The sequence below is a fragment of the Ambystoma mexicanum genome, chromosome 3q, assembly GCF_040938575.1.
Source record: "Ambystoma mexicanum isolate Mex_15411 chromosome 3q, UKY_AmexF1_1, whole genome shotgun sequence".
Classification (NCBI taxonomy): Eukaryota; Metazoa; Chordata; class Amphibia; order Caudata; family Ambystomatidae; genus Ambystoma; species Ambystoma mexicanum.
In genome coordinates, this window is record NC_090926.1 from 1,303,586,651 (window position 1) to 1,303,607,666 (window position 21,016).

Genomic DNA, 21,016 nt, shown 5'->3' on the forward strand with positions numbered 1-21,016 from the left:
GACTTCTGAAGTGGCCCAGCATCCCTTCCTGTGTCTGGCTCTGTGAAGCCCTGTTGGGCTACCTGATCTCTGAAGCAGACTCCTGAAGTGGCCCAGCATCCTTTCCTGTGTCTGGCCCGGTGAAGCCCTGCTGGGCTACCTGAAGTGGCCCAGCATCCTTTCCTGTGTCTGGCCCCGTGAAGCCCTGCTGGGCTACATGATCTCTGAAGCAAGCTTCTGAAGATGCCCAGCATCCTTTCCTGTGTCTGACCCGGTGAAGCCGTGCTGGGCTACCTGATCTCTGAAGCAGAATCCTGAAGTGGCCCAGCATCCTTTCCTGTGTCTGGCCCGGTGAAGCCCTGCTGGGATACCCTATCTCTGAAGCAGACTCCTGAAGTGGCCCAGCATCCTTTCCTGTGTCTGGCCCGGTGAAGCCCTGCTGGGCTACCCGATATCTGAAGCAGAATCCAGAAGGGGCCCAGCATCCTTTCCTGTGTCTGGCCCGGTGAAGCCCTGCTGGGCTACCCGATCTCTGAAGCAGACTCCTGAAGCGGCCCAGCATCCCTTCCTGTGTCTGGCCCGGTGAAGCCCTGCTGGGCTACCCGATCTCTGAAGCAGACTCCTGAAGCGGCCCAGCATCCCTTCCTGTGTCCGGCCCGGTGAAGCCCTGCTGGGCTACCTGATCTCTGAAGCAGACTCCTGAAGTGGCCCAGCATCCTTTCCTGTGTCTGGCCCGGTGAAACCCTGCTGGGCTAACTGATCTCTGAAGCAGACTTCTGAAGTGGCCCAGCATCCCTTCCTGTGTCTGGCTCTGTGAAGCCCTGTTGGGCTACCTGATCTCTGAAGCAGACTCCTGAAGTGGCCCAGCATCCTTTCCTGTGTCTGGCCCGGTGAAGCCCTGCTGGGCTACCTGAAGTGGCCCAGCATCCTTTCCTGTGTCTGGCCCCGTGAAGCCCTGCTGGGCTACCTGATCTCTGAAGCAGGCTTCTGAAGATGCCCAGCATCCTTTCCTGTGTCTGACCCGGTGAAGCCGTGCTGGGATACCCGATCTCTGAAGCAGACTCCTGAAGTGGCCCAGCATCCTTTCCTGTGTCTGGCCCGGTGAAGCCCTGCTGGGCTACCCGATATCTGAAGCAGAATCCAGAAGGGGCCCATCATCCTTTCCTGTGTCTGGCCCGGTGAAGCCCTGCTAGGCTACCCGATCTCTGAAGCAGACTCCTGAAGCGGCCCAGCATCCCTTCCTGTGTCTGGCCCGATGAAGCCCTGCTGGGCTACCCGATCTCTGAAGCAGACTCCTGAAGCGGCCCAGCATCCCTTCCTGTGTCTGGCCCGGTGAAGCCCTGCTGGGCTACCCGATCTCTGAAGCAGAATCCTGAAGCGGCCCAGCATCCCTTCCTGTGCTGACCCGGTGAAGCCCTGCTGGGCTACATGATATCTGAAGCAGACTCCTGAAGTTGCCCAGCATCCTTTCCTGTGTCTGGCCCGGTGAAGCCCTGCTGGACTACATGATCTCTGAAGCAGACTCCTGAAGTGGCCCAGCATCCTTTCCTGTGTCTGGCCCGGTGATGCCCTGCTGGGCTACCTGATCTCTGAAGCAGACTCCTGAAGTGGCCCAGCATCCTTTCCTGTGTCTGGACCGGTGAAGCCCTGCTGGGCTACCCGATCTCTGAAGCAGACTCCTGAAGTGGCCCAGCATCCCTTCCTGGGTCTGGCCCGGTGAAGCCCTGCTGGGCTACCTGATCTCTGAAGCAGGCTTCTGAAGATGCCCAGCATCCTTTCCGGTGTCCGGCCCGGTGAAGCCCGGCTGGGCTACCTGATCTCTGAAGCAGACTCCTGAAGTGGCCCAGCATCCTTTCCTGTGTCTGGCCCGGTGAAACCCTGCTGGGCTAACTGATCTCTGAAGCAGACTTCTGAAGTGGCCCAGCATCCCTTCCTGTGTCCGGCTCTGTGAAGCCCTGTTGGGCTACCTGATCTCTGAAGCAGACTCCTGAAGTGGCCCAGCATCCTTTCCTGTGTCTGGACCGGTGAAGCCCTGCTGGGCTACCTGATCTCTGAAGCAGACTCCTGAAGTGGCCCAGCATCCCTTCTTGGGTCTGGCCCGGTGAAGCCCTGCTGGGCTACCTGATCTCTGAAGCAGGCTTCTGAAGATGCCCAGCATCCTTTCCTGTGTCCGGCCCGGTGAAGCCCTGCTGGGCTACCTGATCTCTGAAGCAGACTCCTGAAGTGGCCCAGCATCCTTTCCTGTGTCTGGCCCGGTGAAACCCTGCTGGGCTAACTGATCTCTGAAGAAGACTTCTGAAGTGGCCCAGCATCCCTTCCTGTGTCTGGCTCTGTGAAGCCCTGTTGGGCTACCTGATCTCTGAAGCAGACTCCTGAAGTGGCCCAGCATCCTTTCCTGTGTCTGGCCCGGTGAAGCCCTGCTGGGCTACCTGGAGTGGCCCAGCATCCTTTCCTGTGTCTGGCCCCGTGAAGCCCTGCTGGGCTACCTGATCTCTGAAGCAGGCACCTGAAGTGGCCCAGCATCCTTTCCTGTGGCTGACCCGGTGAAGCCGTGCTGGGCTACCTGATCTCTGAAGCAGACTCCTGAAGTGGCCCAGCATCCTTTCCTGTGTCTGGCCCGGTGAAGCCCTGCTGGGCTACCCGATATCTGAAGCAGAATCCAGAAGGAGCCCAGCATCCTTTCCTGTGTCTGGCCCGGTGAAGCCCTGCTGGGCTACCCGATCTCTGAAGCAGACTCCTGAAGCGGCCCAGCATCCCTTCCTGTGTCTGGCCCGGTGAAGCCCTGCTGGGCTACCCGATCTCTGAAGCAGACTCCTGAAGCGGCCCAGCATCCCTTCCTGTGTCCGGCCCGGCGAAGCCCTGCTGGGATCCCTGATCTCTGAAGCAGACTCCTGAAGTGGCCCAGCATCATTTCCTGTGTCTGGCCCGGTGAAACCCTGCTGGGCTAACTGATCTCTGAAGCAGACTTCTGAAGTGGCCCAGCATCACTTCCTGTGTCTGGCTCTGTGAAGCCCTGTTGGGCTACCTGATCTCTGAAGCAGACTTCTGAAGTGGCCCAGCATCCTTTCCTGTGTCTGGCCCGGTGAAGCCCTGCTGGGCTACCTGAAGTGGCCCAGCATCCTTTCCTGTGTCTGGCCCCGTGAAGCCCTGCTGGGCTACCTGATCTCTGAAGCAGGCTTCTGAAGATGCCCAGCATCCTTTCCTGTGTCTGACCCGGTGAAGCCGTGCTGGGCTACCTGATCTCTGAAGCAGACTCCTGAAGTGGCCCAGCATCCTTTCCTGTGTCTGGCCCGGTGAAGCCCTGCTGGGATAACCGATCTCTGAAGCAGACTCCTGAAGTGGCCCAGCATCCTTTCCTGTGTCTGGCCCGGTGAAGCCCTGCTGGGCTACCCGATCTCTGAAGCAGACTCCTGAAGCGGCCCAGCATCCCTTCCTGTGTCTGGCCCGGTGAAGCCCTGCTGGGCTACCCGATCTCTGAAGCAGACTCCTGAAGCGGCCCAGCATCCCTTCCTGTGTCTGGCCCGGTGAAGCCCTGCTGGGCTACCCGATCTCTGAAGCAGAATCCTGAAGCGGCCCAGCATCCCTTCCTGTGCTGACCCGGTGAAACCCTGCTGGGCTACATGATATCTGAAGCAGACTCCTGAAGCGGCCCAGCATCCCTTCCTGTGTCTGGCCCGGTGAAGCCCTGCTGGGCTACCTGATCTCTGAAGCAGACTCCTGAAGCGGCACAGCATCCCTTCCTGTGTCTGGCCCAGTGAAGCCCTGCTGGGCTACCTGATCTCTGAAGCAGACTCCTGAAGTGGCCCAACATCCTTTACTGTGTCTGGCCCGGTGAAGCCCTGCTGGGCTACCTGATCTCTGAAGCAGACTCCTGAAGTGGCCCAGCGTCGCTTCCTGTGTCTGGCCCGGTGAAGCCCTGCTGGGCTACCTGATCTCTGAAGCAGACTCCTGAAGCGGCCCAGCATCCTTTCCTGTGTCTGGCCCGGTGAAGCCCTGCTGGGCTACCTGATCTCTGAAGCAGACTCCTGAAGCGGCCCAGCATCCCTTCCTGTGTCTGGCCCAGTGAAGCCCTGCTGGGCTACCTGATCTCTGAAGCAGACTCCTGAAGTGGCCCAACATCCTTTACTGTGTCTGGCCCGGTGAAGCCCTGCTGGGCTACCTGATCTCTGAAGCAGACTTCTGAAGATTCCCAGCATCCTTTCCTGTGTCTGGCCCGGTGAAGCCCTGCTGGGCTACCTGATCTCTGAAGCAGACTCCTGAAGCGGCCCAGCATCCCTTCCTGTGTCTGGCCCAGTGAAGCCCTGCTGGGCTACCTGATCTCTGAAGCAGACTCCTGAAGTGGCCCAGCATCCTTTCCTGTGTCTGGCCCGGTGAAACCCTGCTGGGCTAACTGATCTCTGAAGCAGACTTCTGAAGTGGCCCAGCATCCCTTCCTGTGTCTGGCTCTGTGAAGCCCTGTTGGGCTACCTGATCTCTGAAGCAGACTCCTGAAGTGGCCCAGCATCCTTTCCTGTGTCTGGCCCGGTGAAGCCCTGCTGGGCTACCTGAAGTGGCCCAGCATCCTTTCCTGTGTCTGGCCCCGTGAAGCCCTGCTGGGCTACCTGATCTCTGAAGCAGGCTTCTGAAGATGCCCAGCATCCTTTCCTGTGTCTGGCCCGGTGAAGCCCTGCTGGGATACCCGATCTCTGAAGCAGACTCCTGAAGCGGCCCAGCATCCCTTCCTGTGTCTGGCCCGGTGAAGCCCTGCTGGGCTACCCGATCTCTGAAGCAGACTCCTGAAGCGGCCCAGCATCCCTTCCTGTGTCTGGCCCGGTGAAGCCCTGCTGGGCTACCCGATCTCTGAAGCAGAATCCTGAAGCTGCCCAGCATCCCTTCCTGTGCTGACCCAGTGAAGCCCTGCTGGGCTACATGATATCTGAAGCAGACTCCTGAAGCGGCCCAGCATCCCTTCCTGTGTCTGGCCCGGTGAAGCCCTGCTGGGCTACCTGATCTCTGAAGCAGACTCCTGAAGTCGCCCAGCGCCCCTTCCTTTGTCTGGCCCGGTGAAGCCCTGCTGGGCTACCTGATCTCTGAAGCAGACTCCTGAAGTGGCCCAGCATCCTTTCCTGTGTCTGGCCCGGTGAAGCCCTGCTGGGCTACCTGATCTCTGAAGCAGACTCCTGAAGTCGCCCAGCGTCCCTTCCTTTGTCTGGCCCGGTGAAGCCCTGCTGGGCTACCTGATCTCTGAAGCAGACTCCTGAAGTGGCCCAGCGTCGCTTCCTGTGTCTGGCCCGGTGAAGCCCTGCTGGGCTACCTGATCTCTGAAGCAGACTCCTGAAGCGGCCCAGCATCCTTTCCTGTGTCTGGCCCGGTGAAGCCCTGCTGGGCTAACTGATCTCTGAAGCAGACTCCTGAAGCGGCCCAGCATCCCTTCCTGTGTCTGGCCCGGTGAAGCCCTGCTTTGCTACCTGATCTCTGAAGCAGACTCCTGAAGCGGCCCAGCATCCTTTCCTGTGTCTGGCCCGGTGAAGCCCTGCTGGGCTACCTGATCTCTGAAGCAGACTCCTGACGCGGCCCAACATCCTTTACTGTGTCTGGCCCGGTGAAGCCCTGCTGGGCTACCTGATCTCTGAAGCAGGCTTCTGAAGATTCCCAGCATCCTTTCCTGTGTCCGGCCCGGTGAAGCCCTGCTGGGCTACCTGATCTCTGAAGCAGACTCCTGAAGTCGCCCAGCATCGTTTCCTGTGTCCGGCCCGGTGAAACCCTGCTGGGCTAACTGATCTCTGAAGCAGACTTCTGAAGTGGCCCAGCATCCCTTCCTGTGTCTGGCTCTGTGAAGCCCTGTTGGGCTACCTGATCTCTGAAGCAGACTCCTGAAGTGGCCCAGCATCCTTTCCTGTGTCTGGCCCCGTGAAGCCCTGCTGGGCTACCTGATCTCTGAAGCAGGCTTCTGAAGATGCCCAGCATCCTTTCCTGTGTCTGGCCCGGTGAAGCCCTGCTGGGCTACCCGATCTCTGAAGCAGACTCCTGAAGTGGCCCAGCATCCTTTCCTGTGTCTGGCCCGGTGAAGCCCTGCTGGGATACCCGATCTCTGAAGCAGACTCCTGAAGTGGCCCAGCATCCTTTCCTGTGTCTGGCCCGGTGAAGCCCTGCTGGGCTACCCGATATCTGAAGCAGAATCCTGAAGGGGCCCAGCATCCTTTCCTGTGTCTGGCCCGGTGAAGCCCTGCTGGGCTACCCGATCTCTGAAGCAGACTCCTGAAGCGGCCCAGCATCCCTTCCTGTGTCTGGCCCGGTGAAGCCCTGCTGGGCTACCTGATCTCTGAAGCAGACTCCTGAAGCGGCCCAGCATCCTTTCCTGTGTCTGGCCCGGTGAAGCCCTGCTGGGCTACCAGATCTCTGAAGCAGACTCCTGAAGCGGCCCAGCATCCCTTCCTGTGTCTGGCCCGGTGAAGCCCTGCTGGGCTACCTGATCTCTGAAGCAGACTCCTGATGCGGCCCAGCATCCTTTCCTGTGTCTGGCCCGGTGAACCCCTGCTGGGCTACCAGATCTCTGAAGCAGACTCCTGAAGCGGCCCAGCATCCCTTCCTGTGCCTGGCCCGGTGAAGCCCTGCTGGGCTACCTGATCTCTGAAGCAGACTCCTGAAGTGCCCAGCATCCTTTCCTGTGTCTGCCCAGTGAAACCCTGCTGGGCTACCTGATCTCTGAAGCAGACTCCTGAAGTGGCCCAGCATCCTTTCCTGTGTCTGGCCCGGTGAAGCCCTGCTGGGCTACCTGATCTCTGAAGCAGACTCCTGAAGTGGCCCAGCATCCTTTCCTGTGTCTGGCCCGGTGAAGCCCTGCTGGTGAAGCCCTGCTGGGCTACTTGATCTCTGAAGCAGACTTCTGAAGATGCCCAGCATCTTTTCCTGTGTCTGGCCCGGTGAAGCCCTGCTGGGCTACCTGATCTCTGAAGCAGACCCCTGAAGTGGTCCAGCATCTCTTCATGTGTCTGGCCCGGTGAAGCCCTGCTGGGCTACCTGATCTCTGAAGCAGACTCCTGAAGTGGCCCAGCATCCTTTCCTGTGTCTGGCCCGGTGAAGCCCTGCTGGGCTACCTGAAGTGGCCCAGCATCCTTTCCTGTGTCTGGCCCTGTGAAGCCCTGCTGGGCTACCTGATCTCTGAAGCAGGCTTCTGAAGATGCCCAGCATCCTTTCCTGTGTCTGGCCCGGTGAAGCCCTGCTGGGATACCCGATCTCTGAAGCAGACTCCTGAAGTGACCCAGCATCCTTTCCTGTGTCTGGCCCGGTGAAGCCGTGCTGGGCTACCCGATCTCTGAAGCAGACTCCTGAAGTGGCCCAGCATCCTTTCCTGTGTCTGGCCCGGTGAAGCCCTGCTGGGATACCCGATCTCTGAAGCAGACTCCTGAAGTGGCCCAGCATCCTTTCCTGTGTCTGGCCCGGTGAAGCCCTGCTGGGCTACCCGATATCTGAAGCAGAATCCTGAAGGGGCCCAGCATCCTTTCCTGTGTCTGGCCCGGTGAAGCCCTGCTGGGCTACCCGATCTCTGAAGCAGACTCCTGAAGCGGCCCAGCATCCCTTCCTGTGTCTGGCCCGGTGAAGCCCTGCTGGGCTACCCGATCTCTGAAGCAGAATCCTGAAGCGGCCCAGCATCCCTTCCTGTGCTGACCCGGTGAAGCCCTGCTGGGCTACCTGATATCTGAAGCAGACTCCTGAAGTGGCCCAGCATCCCTTCCTGTGTCTGGCCCGGTGAAGCCCTGCTGGGCTACCTGATCTCTGAAGCAGACTCCTGAAGTGGCACAGCATCCCTTCCTGTGCCTGGCCCGGTGAAGCCCTGCTGGGCTACCTGATCTCTGAAGCAGACTCCTGAAGTCGCCCAGCATCCCTTCCTTTGTCTGGCCCGGTGAAGCCCTGCTGGGCTACCTGATCTCTGAAGCAGACTCCTGAAGTGGCCCAGCATCGCTTCCTGTGTCTGGCCCGGTGAAGCCCTGCTGGGCTACCTGATCTCTGAAGCAGACTCCTGATGCGGCCGAGCATCCTTTCCTGTGTCTGGCCCGGTGAAGCCCTGCTGGGCTACCAGATCTCTGAAGCAGACTCCTGAAGCGGCCCAGCATCCCTTCCTGTGCCTGGCCCGGTGAAGCCCTGCTGGGCTACCTGATCTCTGAAGCAGACTCCTGAAGCGGCCCAGCATCCTTTCCTGTGTCTGGCCCGGTGAAGCCCTGCTGGGCTACCAGATCTCTGAAGCAGACTCCTGAAGCGGCCCAGCATCCCTTCCTGTGTCTGGCCCGGTGAAGCCCTGCTGGGCTACCTGATCTCTGAAGCAGACTCCTGATGCGGCCCAGCATCCTTTCCTGTGTCTGGCCCGGTGAACCCCTGCTGGGCTACCAGATCTCTGAAGCAGACTCCTGAAGCGGCCCAGCATCCCTTCCTGTGCCTGGCCCGGTGAAGCCCTGCTGGGCTACCTGATCTCTGAAGCAGACTCCTGAAGTGCCCAGCATCCTTTCCTGTGTCTGCCCGGTGAAACCCTGCTGGGCTACCTGATCTCTAAAGCAGACTCCTGAAGTGGCCCAGCATCCTTTCCTGTGTCTGGCCCGGTGAAGCCCTGCTGGGCTACCTGATCTCTGAAGCAGACTCCTGAAGTGGCCCAGCATCCTTTCCTGTGTCTGGCCCGGTGAAGCCCTGCTGGTGAAGCCCTGCTGGGCTACTTGATCTCTGAAGCAGACTTCTGAAGATGCCCAGCATCTTTTCCTGTGTCTGGCCCGGTGAAGCCCTGCTGGGCTACCTGATCTCTGAAGCAGACTCCTGAAGTGGCCCAGCATCCTTTCCTGTGTCTGGCCCGGTGAAGCCCTGCTGGGCTACCTGAAGTGGCCCAGCATCCCTTCCTATGTCTGGCCCCGTGAAGCCCTGCTGGGCTACCTGGTCTGCCAAAACCCTGATCTGTGCTTCAGCCCTTGGTCGATAACCTTCTCGAGGATGCAGCTTTTCTGAACCAGCTGATGGACTGACCGGCTCTCTCGTGGCCTACCTCTCACCAGAAGCGTTGCCGTTCCGCAGTTGAACACAGAACTTCAGTGGTTGCCAGCTTGTGGTACAAGTCGCTTTCCATGCGAATTGCAGTGTACCAGCCTCAAGGGACCCTGTCCTAGAGACGCTCCTTCACCCATGACTGGAAGAACGCCTGCCATAGCCTGGGTGTGGTGACAGTAGTTGGAACTTGTCTTCTCCCATCCTATGAAGTGACCTGAAGAGGCCTGCATTGGTAAATCTTGTATCTGGACCTGACCAGAAGAATCTTTGCACACGCGGTTCCTGGGCACATCTCACCGGAACCAACAGCGGGAAATCCAACCTCCAGTGACCACCAGTTGACCCATCAAGTCATCAGGGAAAATTGGAGTTAGGGGGTTAGTAAACGCAACATATTTTTCATCCTGCACTTGGTAGGATAACATTGGGAACAGTCCTTTAGTATCCTAATCTTCCATTCTACCGCCTTTTGGTCGTCGAACCTGGGTAGTATTTTCTGAAATATAAGAACGCAATTTACTTCCCTAGAGACCTTGTTGAATATCTTCTTTGAACAGTCACCAACACAAATACAATTAGAACTTGCCGACAGAGACTACCTTCTGGTGTGGGGCAGTGTGGCTCCTGTGACTTTTGGGCTCCTGTGACTTTCATCTTAGGGGTTGGGGCTGAAGTTAGGATTCACTTGTGATTTGGTTCAGTTATTACTGCAATCATTTACTTGCAAGTTTGATTAAGTCATTTGAATGCATTTTAAGAGCCTATGGTGAATGTACATGTCTATTATTGAGTATTGTGTATTGTCTTGGGTAGACTCATTAGAGACACCCCTGAGAACACTCAATCTCTTGAGAATAGCCTTGACTGCAATGACGTAGAGTCTGGCTAGAAATCCATCTTAAGCTCTAGGTCATTGCAGCTTTGAAAGTGACTCCCACACAGGACATGGCACAGGACTCTTGATTGGGAGAACATTCTATTGGCATGACATGTAGAGTGCCGGCAGAGCATGCCACACACTTCCAGTTGTCATGCCAAGCACAGTCATCATTCTGGCCCCCTTTCACTGTGTCTCTTCTCTGTAGCAATGGTGTTGGCGATAGTTTGCTGGCTGTGCCGTAAACATGCACCAAAACCAAACATCAGATAGGGTACTAGACAGGCAGAGCATCCCCCCAAAAAGTCATCTTGAAAGCCTTAAGCGTAATGGCGTTTAGTTTATTGAATGCCCCATCAGGTGCCCTAGCAGGTGTGTAGAGGGAGCAAATCATGTGGATTAGATAAATGCTCACAGTGGGAACTTTCACGGCTTGAGAAACATTAAACATTAAATGAAGGATCTCTCGCTGCTTGCGGGCAGGGGGCGGCGGTATTGAATGAAGGAGCATAGATGAAGAGGGCCATAATAGGAGCCAAACTGCACTGGTGCCGCAGGAATAATAGCAAATGACTTATTCTGTGCAACTTCAAGGTGCACAGAGTATGAAAGGGAACCCCATGTATGTCAGGGTGCCAGGAGCAGGCGCTTGCTCACAGAGCTGTCTGCCTGGATGCCAGGAGCAGCCACTTGCTCGCTGAGCTGTCTGCCTAGATGCCAGGACGCTTGCTTGCTGAGCTGTCTGGGTGCCAGGAGCAGACGTTTGCTCACTTTGGCTGCTCACTGAGCTATCTGCCTGGGTGCTGAGCTATCTACGTGGGCGCCAGGAGCAGCCGCTTGCTCGCTGAGCTATCTGCCTGGGTGCCAGGAGCAGGGGCTTGCTCACTGAGCTATCTGCGTGGGTGGCAGGAGCATGCCCTTGCTCGCGGAGCTATCTGCCTGAGTGCCAGGTGCAAGCGCTTGCTCGCTGAGCTATCTGCCTGGGTGCCAGGAGCAGGTGTTTGCTCACTGAGCTATCTGCCCAGGTGCCAGGAGCAGGCGCTTGCTCGCTGAGCTATCTGCCTGGGTGCCAGGAGTAGGCGCTTGCGTCACTGAGCTATCTGCCCGGGTACCAGGAGCAGGCTCTTGCTCGCTGAGCTATCTGCCCGGGTGCCAGGAGCTGGCGCTTGCTCGCTGAGCTATCCGCCCGGGTGCCAGGAGTAGGCACTTGCGTCACTGAGCTATCTGCCCGGGTGCCAGGAGTAGGCGCTTGCTCACTGAGCTATCTGCCCAGGTGCCAGGAGTAGGCGCTTGTGTCACTGAGGTATCTGCCTGGGTGCCAGAAGCAGGCGCTTGCTCGCTGAGCTACCTGCCCGGGTGCCAGCAGCTGGCGCTTGCTCGCTGAGCTATCTGCCCGGGTGCCAGGAGTAGGTGCTTGGGTCACTGAGCTGTCTGCCTGGGTGCCAGGAGCAGCCATGTGCTCACTGAGCTGTCTGCCTGGGTACCAGGAGCAGCCACTTGCTTGCTGAGCTATCTGCCCGGGTGCCAGGAGCAGGCGCGGAGCAGGTGCTTGCTCACCGAGCTATCTGCCCGGGTGCCAGGAGCAAGCACTTGCTCGCTGAGCTATCTGCCCGGGTGCCAGGAGCTGGCGCTTGCTCGCTGAGCTATCTGCTCGGGTGCCAGGAGCTGGCGCTTGCTTCACTGAGCTATCTGTCCGGGTGCCAGGAGTAGGCGCTTGCGTCACTGAGCTATCTGCCCGGGTGCCAGGAGCAGGCAATTGCTCACTGAGCTAACTGCCAGGGTGCCAGGAGCAGGTGCTTGCTCGCTGAGCTATCTGCCCGGGTGCCAGGAGCAGGCACTTGCTCGCTGAGCTATCTGCCTGGGTGCCAAGAGCTGGCGCTTGTTCGCTGAGCTATCTGCCTGGGTGCCAAGAGCTGGCGCTTGTTCGCTGAGCTATCTGCCTGGGTGCCAAGAGCTGGAGCTTGCGTCGCTGAGCTATCTGCAGGTGCTTGCGTCACTGAACTATCTGCCCAGGTGCCAGGAGCAGGCGCTTTAATCGCTGAGCTATCTGTCCGGGTGCCAGGAGTAGGCGCTTGCGTCAATGAGCTATCGGCCCGGGTGCCAGGAGCTGGCGCTTGCTCGCTGAGCTATCTGCTCGGGTGCCAGGAGCTGGCGCTTGCTTCACTGAGCTATCTGTCCGGGGTGCCAGGAGCAGGCGCTTGCTCGCTGAGCTATCTGCCAGGGTGCCAGGAGTAGGCGCTTGCGTCACTGAGCTATCTGCCCGGGTGCCAGGAGCAGGCAATTGCTCACTGAGCTATCTGCCAGGGTGCCAGGAGCTGGCGCTTGCTCGCTGAGCTATCTGCCCGGGTGCCAGGAGTAGGCGCTTGCATCACTGAGCTATCTGCCCGGGTGCCAGGAGCAGGCGCTTGCTCGCTGAGCTATCTGCCCGGGTGTCAGTAGCAGCCACGTGCTCACTGAGCTGTCTGCCTGGGTACCAGGAGCAGCTGCTTGCTCGCTGACCTATCTGCCTGGGTGCCAAGAGCTGGCGCTTATTCGCTGAGCTATATGCCTGGATGCCAAGAGCTGGAGCTTGCGTCACTGAGCTATCTGCAGGTGCTTGCGTCACTGAGCTATCTGCCCAGGTGCCAGGAGCAGGCGCTTTATTCGCTGAGCTATCTGTCCAGGTGCCAGGAGTAGGCGTTTGCGTCACTGAGCTATCTGCCCGGGTGCCAGGAGCTGGCGCTTGCTCGCTGAGCTATCTGCCTGGGTGCCAGGAGCAGGGGCTTGCTCACTGAGCTATCTGCGTTGGTGGCAGGAGCATGCCCTTGCTCGCGGAGCTATCTGCCTGGGTGCCAGGAGCAAGCGCTTGCTCGCTGAGCTGTCTGCCTGGGTGCCAGGAGCAGGTGTTTGCTCACTGAGCTATCTGCCCAGGTGCCAGGAGCAGGCGCTTGCTCGCTGAGCTATGTGCCTGGGTGCCAGGAGTAGGCGCTTGCGTCACTGAGCTATCTGCCCGGGTACCAGGAGCAGGCTCTTGCTCGCTGAGCTATCTGCCCGGGTGCCAGGAGCTGGCGCTTGCTCGCTGAGCTATCCGCCCGGGTGCCAGGAGTAGGTGCTTGCGTCACTGAGCTATCTGCCCGGGTGCCAGGAGTAGGCGCTTGCTCGCTGAGCTATCTGCCCAGGTGCCAGGAGTAGGCGCTTGTGTCACTGAGGTATCTGCCTGGGTGCCAGAAGCAGGCGCTTGCTCGCTGAGCTATCTGCCCGGGTGCCAGCAGCTGGCGCTTGCTCGCTGAGCTATCTGCCCGGGTGCCAGGAGTAGGCGCTTGGGTCACTGAGCTGTCTGCCTGGGTGCCAGGAGCAGCCACGTGCTCACTGAGCTGTCTGCCTGGGTACCAGGAGCAGCCGCTTGCTTGCTGAGCTATCTGCCCGGGTGCCAGGAGCAGGCGCGGAGCAGGTGCTTGCTCGCCGAGCTATCTGCCCGGGTGCCAGGAGCAAGCACTTGCTCGCTGAGCTATCTGCCCGGGTGCCAGGAGCTGGTGCTTGCTCGCTGAGCTATCTGCCCGGGTGCCAGGAGCAGGCACTTGCTCGCTGAGCTATCTGCCTGGGTGCCAAGAGCTGGCGCTTGTTCGCTGAGCTATCTGCCTGGGTGCCAAGAGCTGGAGCTTGCGTCGCTGAGCTATCTGCAGGTGCTTGCGTCACTGAACTATCTGCCCAGGTGCCAGGAGCAGGCGCTTTATTCGCTGAGCTATCTGTCCGGGTGCCAGGAGTAGGCGCTTGCGTCAATGAGCTATCTGCCCGGGTGCCAGGAGCTGGCGCTTGCTCGCTGAGCTATCTGCTCGGGTGCCAGGAGCTGGCGCTTGCTTCACTGAGCTATCTGTCCGGGTGCCAGGAGCAGGCGCTTGCTCGCTGAGCTATCTGCCTGGGTTCCAGGAGTAGGCGCTTGCGTCACTGAGCTATCTGCCCGGGTGCCAGGAGCAGGCAATTTCTCACTGAGCTATCTGCCAGGGTGCCAGGAGCAGGTGCTTGCTCGCTGAACTATCTGCCCGGGTGCCAGGAGCAGGCACTTGCTCGCTGAGCTATCTGCCTGGGTGCCAAGAGCTGGCGCTTGTTCGCTGAGCTATCTGCCTGGGTGCCAAGAGCTGGAGCTTGCGTCGCTGAGCTATCTGCAGGTGCTTGCGTCACTGAACTATCTGCCCAGGTGCCAGGAGCAGGCGCTTTAATCGCTGAGCTATCTGTCCGGGTGCCAGGAGTAGGCGCTTGTGTCAATGAGCTATCGGCCCGGGTGCCAGGAGCTGACGCTTGCTTCACTGAGCTATCTGTCCGGGGTGCCAGGAGCAGGCGCTTGCTCGCTGAGCTATCTGCCCGGGTGCCAGGAGTAGGCGCTTGCGTCACTGAGCTATCTGCCCGGGTGCCAGGAGCAGGCAATTGCTCACTGAGCTATCTGCCAGGGTGCCAGGAGTAGGCGCTTGCATCACTGAGCTATCTGCCCGGGTGCCAGGAGCAGGCGCTTGCTCACTGAGCTATCTGCCCGGGTGTCAGTAGCAGCCACGTGCTCACTGAGCTGTCTGCCTGGGTACCAGGAGCAGCTGCTTGCTCGCTGAGCTATCTGTCTGGGTGCCAAGAGCTGGCGCTTGTTCGCTGAGCTATCTGCCTGGATGCCAAGAGCTGGAGCTTGCGTCACTGAGCTATCTGCAGGTGCTTGCGTCACTGAGCTATCTGCCCAGGTGCCAGGAGCAGGGGCTTTATTCGCTGAGCTATCTGTCCAGGTGCCAGGAGTAGGCACTTGCGTCACTGAGCTATCTGCCCGGGTGCCAGGAGCTGGGGCTTGCTCGCTGAGCTGTCTGCCTGGGTGCCAAGAGCTGGCGCTTGCGTCACTGAGCTACCTGCAGGCATTTGCTCGCTGAGCTATCTTCCTGGCGGCACACACACCTATCCCGGCTTTCATGGGAGGTCCAGTTGGCGCCACTGCTTGAGAGCAGGCACCTCATGCCAGCCTTGCCACCTTCCCAGGCCCAGCACTCACGCGATGAAAGGCGCAAGTGCCTAGAAGCGGCGCTCAGAGGCGCCTCCTGTCACTCAGCCCCCTCCCCCCGCTCACAGAAGATTCTTTGCCTATGCCTTCTCAGGGTTACCCCCATCACGCCAAGGAGCAAAGCGTGCACATGAAAGGCGGGGGGGGGGGAGACAGGGGGCATGGGGGGGGCTTTCCGTATATTAGGGTTAGCTACATTTGTTCTGCACGGGGGTGGGGGCTTTTAGTGCGGGGCCAGTGGCCCCCAAGGGGTCCCGGGCTGGTTGACACCCCCGCCCCCCTCTTACCGGCGTGTGCGGGTCCCTCTCTCCGGCGCCCCCTTTGGGCTAGAACCGGAAACGGACATGCAGCCCAACCGAGCCGCTGGGCTGCTAGAAAGGGAAACTCATCCCTAGCCCAAGTGGAGTCCAGAAATAGCCCAAAGGCCGCCCAAGCACATGCTCCTGCAGGACGCCAGGAGCCCCACAGGAGGGCGAGGCATTAACTACTGCGCCCCGTCTCGAACCCGTGCCCTCTGCCCCGACCCCCTCCACATGATGCAACTTTCCCCATAAAAGGGCCTCTCAAGATGACCCAGCCCCCCACGATACCCTCTCACCCCACCCTGCTGCACACCTGCTGCCCTGAAAGCACAAGCTACAAGAAACAGACCAGCAGATGCCAACATGCCAACATGCATGCCAACATATATGCCAACACGCATGCCAACATACATGCCAACACGCATGCCAACCCTCCTGACGTAGCCGGGACACGCCACATTTTCTTTCACAAAAATCTTGCTCATTTTTACTTTCTCCCAATAATTCCCAAAACAGTGCAGCCCAGTGTGAGAAATTAACTCTCCCGATTTCATACAAGGTGTTCGGGGCTCCCCAGTGACACACACACAACACATGCACACAGGGCCTACATTGCGCGCCTCTGTCTTGCTGATAGATTTTATTAGGGGTCAAGTCCTAAAAATTAAAGTGGGGGGACTCATCACCAAATGCAGTGTGATGTGACATCACCAGAAATTAGCATATCAAAGTAAAATATGCACATTTCATTACATTGGCTTTGCATAACCACCCAAATTGCACAGGAATGGCATTTGCCATTCATAAAATCAACACACACACAAAACCAAGAGAGGATATTTTCTTCTAATAGTGTTTTTGGAAACCTAAAACAGTGCGCATGTTTTAAACTCCAAGAACCAATAGAAATGTTTTCCCTGAGACGTGCAGTACCAAATTGGGACAATTTATCTTTAGTTGTGTGTTATTCTTCATCAAGTTATATAGTGCAGTGGTGAAGTGTCCGGCCTACAAATCAGACTGTGGTTCCATCCCTGTGGACAGCTTTAATGCATACATCAAAAGAGGACATTCATTCTTTCTTATTTTAGCTGGGAATGACTGAGTCCACCCTCTGAAAAAAGTGGGTGGACTCCGTCCCCCGCGTGTACCTCGCAACGAGCCCTGGATTTTATCCATCAGCTGTGATTTTTGGATACCGAGGCTTAAGCCTCATTACTCCATCTTCTTGGGCTCAGTGTGTAGTCATGGGTTAGGATTATTCATGGTCTGTGTGGACTTGTCACAGTAGGGCTGAGGGTGTATTTGTGTGTTAGGATTCTTCATGGTCTGTGTAGACTTGCCACAGTAGGGCTGAGGGTGTAGTCGTGGGTTGGGATTCTTCATGGTCTGTGTGGACTTGTCACAGTAGGGCTGAGTGTGTAGTCGTGGGTTAGGATTCTTCTTGGTCTGTGTGGACTTGCCACAGTAGGGCTGAGGGTGTAGTCGTGGGTTGGGATTCTTCATGGTCTGTGTGGACTTGTCACAGTAGGGCTGAGGGTGTAGTCCTGGGTTAGGATTCTTCATGATCTGTGTGGACTTGTCACAGTAGGGCTGAGGGTGTAGTCGTGGGTTGGGATTCTTCTTGGTCTGTGTGGACTTGTCACAGTAGGTGTGAGGATGTAGTCCTGGGTTAGGATTCTTCTTGGTCTGTGTGGACTTGTCACAGTAGGGCTCAGTGTGTAGTAGTGGGTTAGGATTCTTCTTGGTCTGTGTGGACTTGTCACAGTAGGGCTGAGGATGTAGTCCTGGGTTAGGATTCTTCATGAGCTGTGTGGACTTGTCACAGTAGGGCTGAGGGTGTAGTCGTGGATTGGGATTCTTCTTGGTCTGTGTGGACCAGTGTGTAGTCGTGGGTTAGGATTCTTCATGGTCTGTGTGGACTTGTCACAGTAGGGCTGAGGGTGTAGTCCTGGGTTAGGATTCTTCTTGGTCTGTGTGGACTTGTCACAGTAGGGCTGAGGGTGTAGTCGTGGGTTAGGATTCTTCTTGGTCTGTGTGGACTTGTCACAGTAGGGCTGAGGGTGTAGTCGTGGGTTTGGATTCTTCTTGGTCTGTGTGGACCTGGTACAGTAGGGCTGAGTGTGTAGTCGTGGGTTAGGATTCTTCATGGTCTGTGTGGACTTGTCACAGTAGGGCTGAGGATGTAGTCCTAGGTTAGGATTCTTCTCGGTCTGTGTGGACTTGTCACAGTAGGGCTGAGGGTGTAGTCGTGGGTTAGGATTCATCTTGTTCTGTGTGGACTTGTCACAGTAGGGCTGAGGATGTAATCCTGGGTTATGATTCTTCATGATCTGTGTGGACTTGTCACAATAGGGCTGAGGGTGTAGTCGTGGATTGGGATTCTTCTTGGTCTGTGTGGACCAGTGTGTAGTCGTGGGTTAGGAGTCTTCTTCGTCTGTGTGGACTTGTCACAGTAGGGCTGAGTGTGTATTTGTGGGTTAGGATTCTTCTTAGTCTGTGTGGACTTGTCACAGTAGGGCTGAGTGTGTAGTAGTGGGTTAGGATTCTTCTTGGTCTGTGTGGACTTGTCACAGTAGGGCTGAGGGTGTAGTGGTGGGTTTGGATTCTTCTTGGCCTGTGTGGACTTGTCACAGTAGGGCTGAGTATGTAGTCGTGGGTTAGGATTCATCTTGTTCTGTGTGGACTTGTCACAGTGGGGCTGAGGATGTAATCCTGGGTTATGATTCTTCATGATCTGTGTGGACTTGTCACAATAGGGCTGAGGTTGTAGTCGTGGATTGGGATTCTTCTTGGTCTGTGTGGACCAGTGTGTAGTCGTGGGTTAGGAGTCTTCTTCGTCTGTGTGGACTTGTCACAGTAGGGCTGAGTGTGTATTTGTGGGTTAGGATTCTTCTTAGTCTGTGTGGACTTGTCACAGTAGGGCTGAGTGTGTAGTAGTGGGTTAGGATTCTTCTTGGTCTGTGTGGACTTGTCACAGTAGGGCTGAGGATTTAGTCGTGGGTTAGGATTCTTCATGATCTGTGTGAACTTGTCACAGTAGGGCTGAGGGTGTGGTCGTGGGTTGGGATTCTTCTTGGTCTGTGTGGACTTGTCACAGTAGGGTTGAGGGTGTAGTCGTGGGTTAGGATTCTTCTTGGTCTGTGTGGACTTGTCACAGTAGGGCTGAGGGTGTAGTCCTGGGTTAGGATTCTTCTTGGTCTGTGTGGTCTTGTCACAGTAGGGCTGAGGATGTAGTCGTGGGTTAGGTTTCTTTTTGGTCTGTGTGGTCTTGTCACAGTAGGGTTGAGGGTGTAGTCCTGGGTTAGGTTTCTTTTTGATCTGTGTGGACTTGTCACAGTAGGGCTGAGTGTGTAGTCGTGGGTTGGGATTCTTCATGGTCTGTGTGGACTTGTCACAGTAGGGCTGAGTGTGGACTTGTGAGTTAGGATTCTTCTTGGTCTGTGTGGACTTGTCACAGTAGGGCTGAGTGTGTAGTCGTGGGTTGGGATTCTTCATGGTCTGTGTGGACTTGTCACAGTAGGGCTGAGTGTGTACTTGTGGTTTCTTGGTCTGTGTGGACTTGTCACAGTAGGGCTGAGGGTGTAGTCGTGGGTTTGGATTCTTCTTGGTCTGTGTGGAGTTGTCACAGTAGGGCTGAGGGTGTAGTCGTGGGTTAGGATTCTTCTTGGTCTGTGTGGACTTGTCACAGTAGGGCTGAGGGTGTAGTCCTGGGTTATGATTCTTCTTGGCCTGTGTGGACTTGTCACAGTAGGGCTAAGTGTGTAGTCCTGGGTTAGGATTCTTCTTGGTCTGTGTGGTCTTGTCACAGTAGGGCTGAGGATGTAGTCGTGGGTTAGGTTTCTTTTTGGTCTGTGTGGTCTTGTCACAGTAGGGTTGAGGGTGTAGTCCTGGGTTAGGTTTCTTCTTGATCTGTGTGGACTTGTCACAGTAGGGCTGAGTGTGTAGTCGCGGGTTAGGATTCCTCCTGGTCTGTGTGGACTTGTCACAGTAGGGCTGAGTGTGTAGTCGTGGGTTGGGATTCTTCATGGTCTGTGTGGACTTGTCACAGTAGGGCTGAGTGTGTACTTGTGGGTTAGGATTCTTCTTGGTCTGTGTGGACTTTTCACAGTAGGGCATAGGGTGTAGTCGTGGGTTAGGTTTCTTCTTGGTCTGTGTGGACTTGTCACAGTAGGGCTGAGGGTGTAGACGTGGGTTTGGATTCTTCTTGGTCTGTGTGGAGTGGTCACAGTAGGGCTGAGGGTGTAGTCGTGGGTTAGGTTTCTTCTTGGTCTGTGTGGACATGTCACAGTAGGGCTGAGGGTGTAGTCGTGGGTTTGGATTCTTCTTGGTCTGTGTGGACTTGTCACAGTAGGGCTGAGGGTGTAGTCGTGGGTTGGGATTCTTCTTGGTCTGTGTGGTCTTGTTACAGTAGAGCTGAGTGTGTAGTCGTGGGTTGGGATTCTTCATGGTCTGTGTGGACTTGTCACAGTAGGGCTGAGTGTGTACTTGTGTGTTAGGTTTCTTCCTGGTCTGTGTGGACATGTCACAGTAGGGCTGAGGATGTAGTTGTGGGTTAGGATTCTTCTTGGTCTGTGTAGGCTTGTCACAGTAGGCCTGAGGATGTAGTCCTGGGTTAGGATTCTTCTTGGTCTGTGTGGACTTGTCACAGTAGGGCTGAGGGTGTAGTCGTGGGTTTGGATTGTTCTTGGTCTGTGTGGACTTGTCACAGTACGGCTGAGTGTGTTGTCACAGTAGGGCTGAGGGTGTAGTTGTGGGTTTGGATTCTTCTTGGTCTGTGTGGGCGTGTCACAGTAGGGCTGAGGGTGTAGTCGTGGGTTAGGTTTCTTCTTGGTCTGTGCGGACCTGTCACAGTAGGGCTGAGGGTGTAGTCGTGGGTTAGGACTCTTCTTGGTCTGTGTGGACTTGTCACAGTAGGGCTGAGGGTGTAGTCGTAGGTTAGGATTCTTCTTGGTCTGTGTGGACTTGTCACCGTAGGGCTGAGGGTGTAGTCGTGGGTTTGGATTCTTCTTGTGTGGACCTGGTACAGTAGGGCTGAGTGTGTAGTCGTGGGTTAGGATTCTTCATGGTCTGTGTGGACTTGTCACAGTAGGGCTGAGGGTGTAGTCGTGGGTTTGGATTCTTCTTGGTCTGTGTGGACTTGTCACAGTAGGGCTGAGTGTGTACTTGTGGGTTAGGATTCTTCTTGGTCTGTGTGGACTTGTCACAGTAGGGCTGAGGGTGTAGTCGTGGGTTAGGATTCTTCTTGGTCTGTGTGGATTTGTCACAGTAGGGCTGAGGGTGTAGTCGTGGGTTTGGATTCTTCTTGGTCTGTGTGGAGTTGTCACAGTAGGGCTGAGGGTGTAGTCGTGGGTTAGGATTCTTCTTGTTCTGTTTGGACTTGTCACAGTAGGGCTGAGGGTGTAGTCCTAGGTTAGGATTCTATTTGGCCTGTGTGGACTTGTCACAGTAGGGCTGAGTGTGTAGTCCTGGGTTAGGATTCTTCTTGGTCTGTGTGGTCCTGTCACAGTAGGGCTGAGGATGTAGTTATGGGTTAGGTTTATTTTTGGTCTGTGTGGTCTTGTCACAGTAGGGTTGAGGGTGTAGTCCTGGGTTAGGTTTCTTCTTGATCTGTGTGGACTTGTCACAGTAGGGCTGAGTGTGTACTTGTGGGTTAGGATTCTTCTTGGTCTGTGTGGACTTTTCACAGTAGGGCTGAGTGTGTAGTCGTGGGTTGGGATTCTTCATGGTCTGTGTGGACTTGTCACAGTAGGGCTGAGTGTGTACTTGTGGGTTAGGATTCTTCTTGGTCTGTGTGGACCAGTGTATAGTCGTGGGTTAGGATTCTTCATGGTCTGTGTGGAC

At 56.7% G+C, this 21,016-nt stretch overlaps 1 protein-coding gene across 1 annotated transcript in view; it reads right to left on the reverse strand.

The window, feature by feature from the left end:
- Positions 1–15,230, reverse strand: part of LOC138447913 (zinc finger protein 544-like) — a 202,873-nt gene extending 187,643 nt beyond the window's left edge. Inside the window, exon 1 of the mRNA XM_069604430.1 lies at positions 15,158–15,230. The gene's annotated coding sequence lies outside the window, so the exon portion shown is untranslated. The remainder of the gene's footprint in view (positions 1–15,157) is intronic.
- Between the last annotated feature and the right edge of the window lie 5,786 nt (positions 15,231–21,016).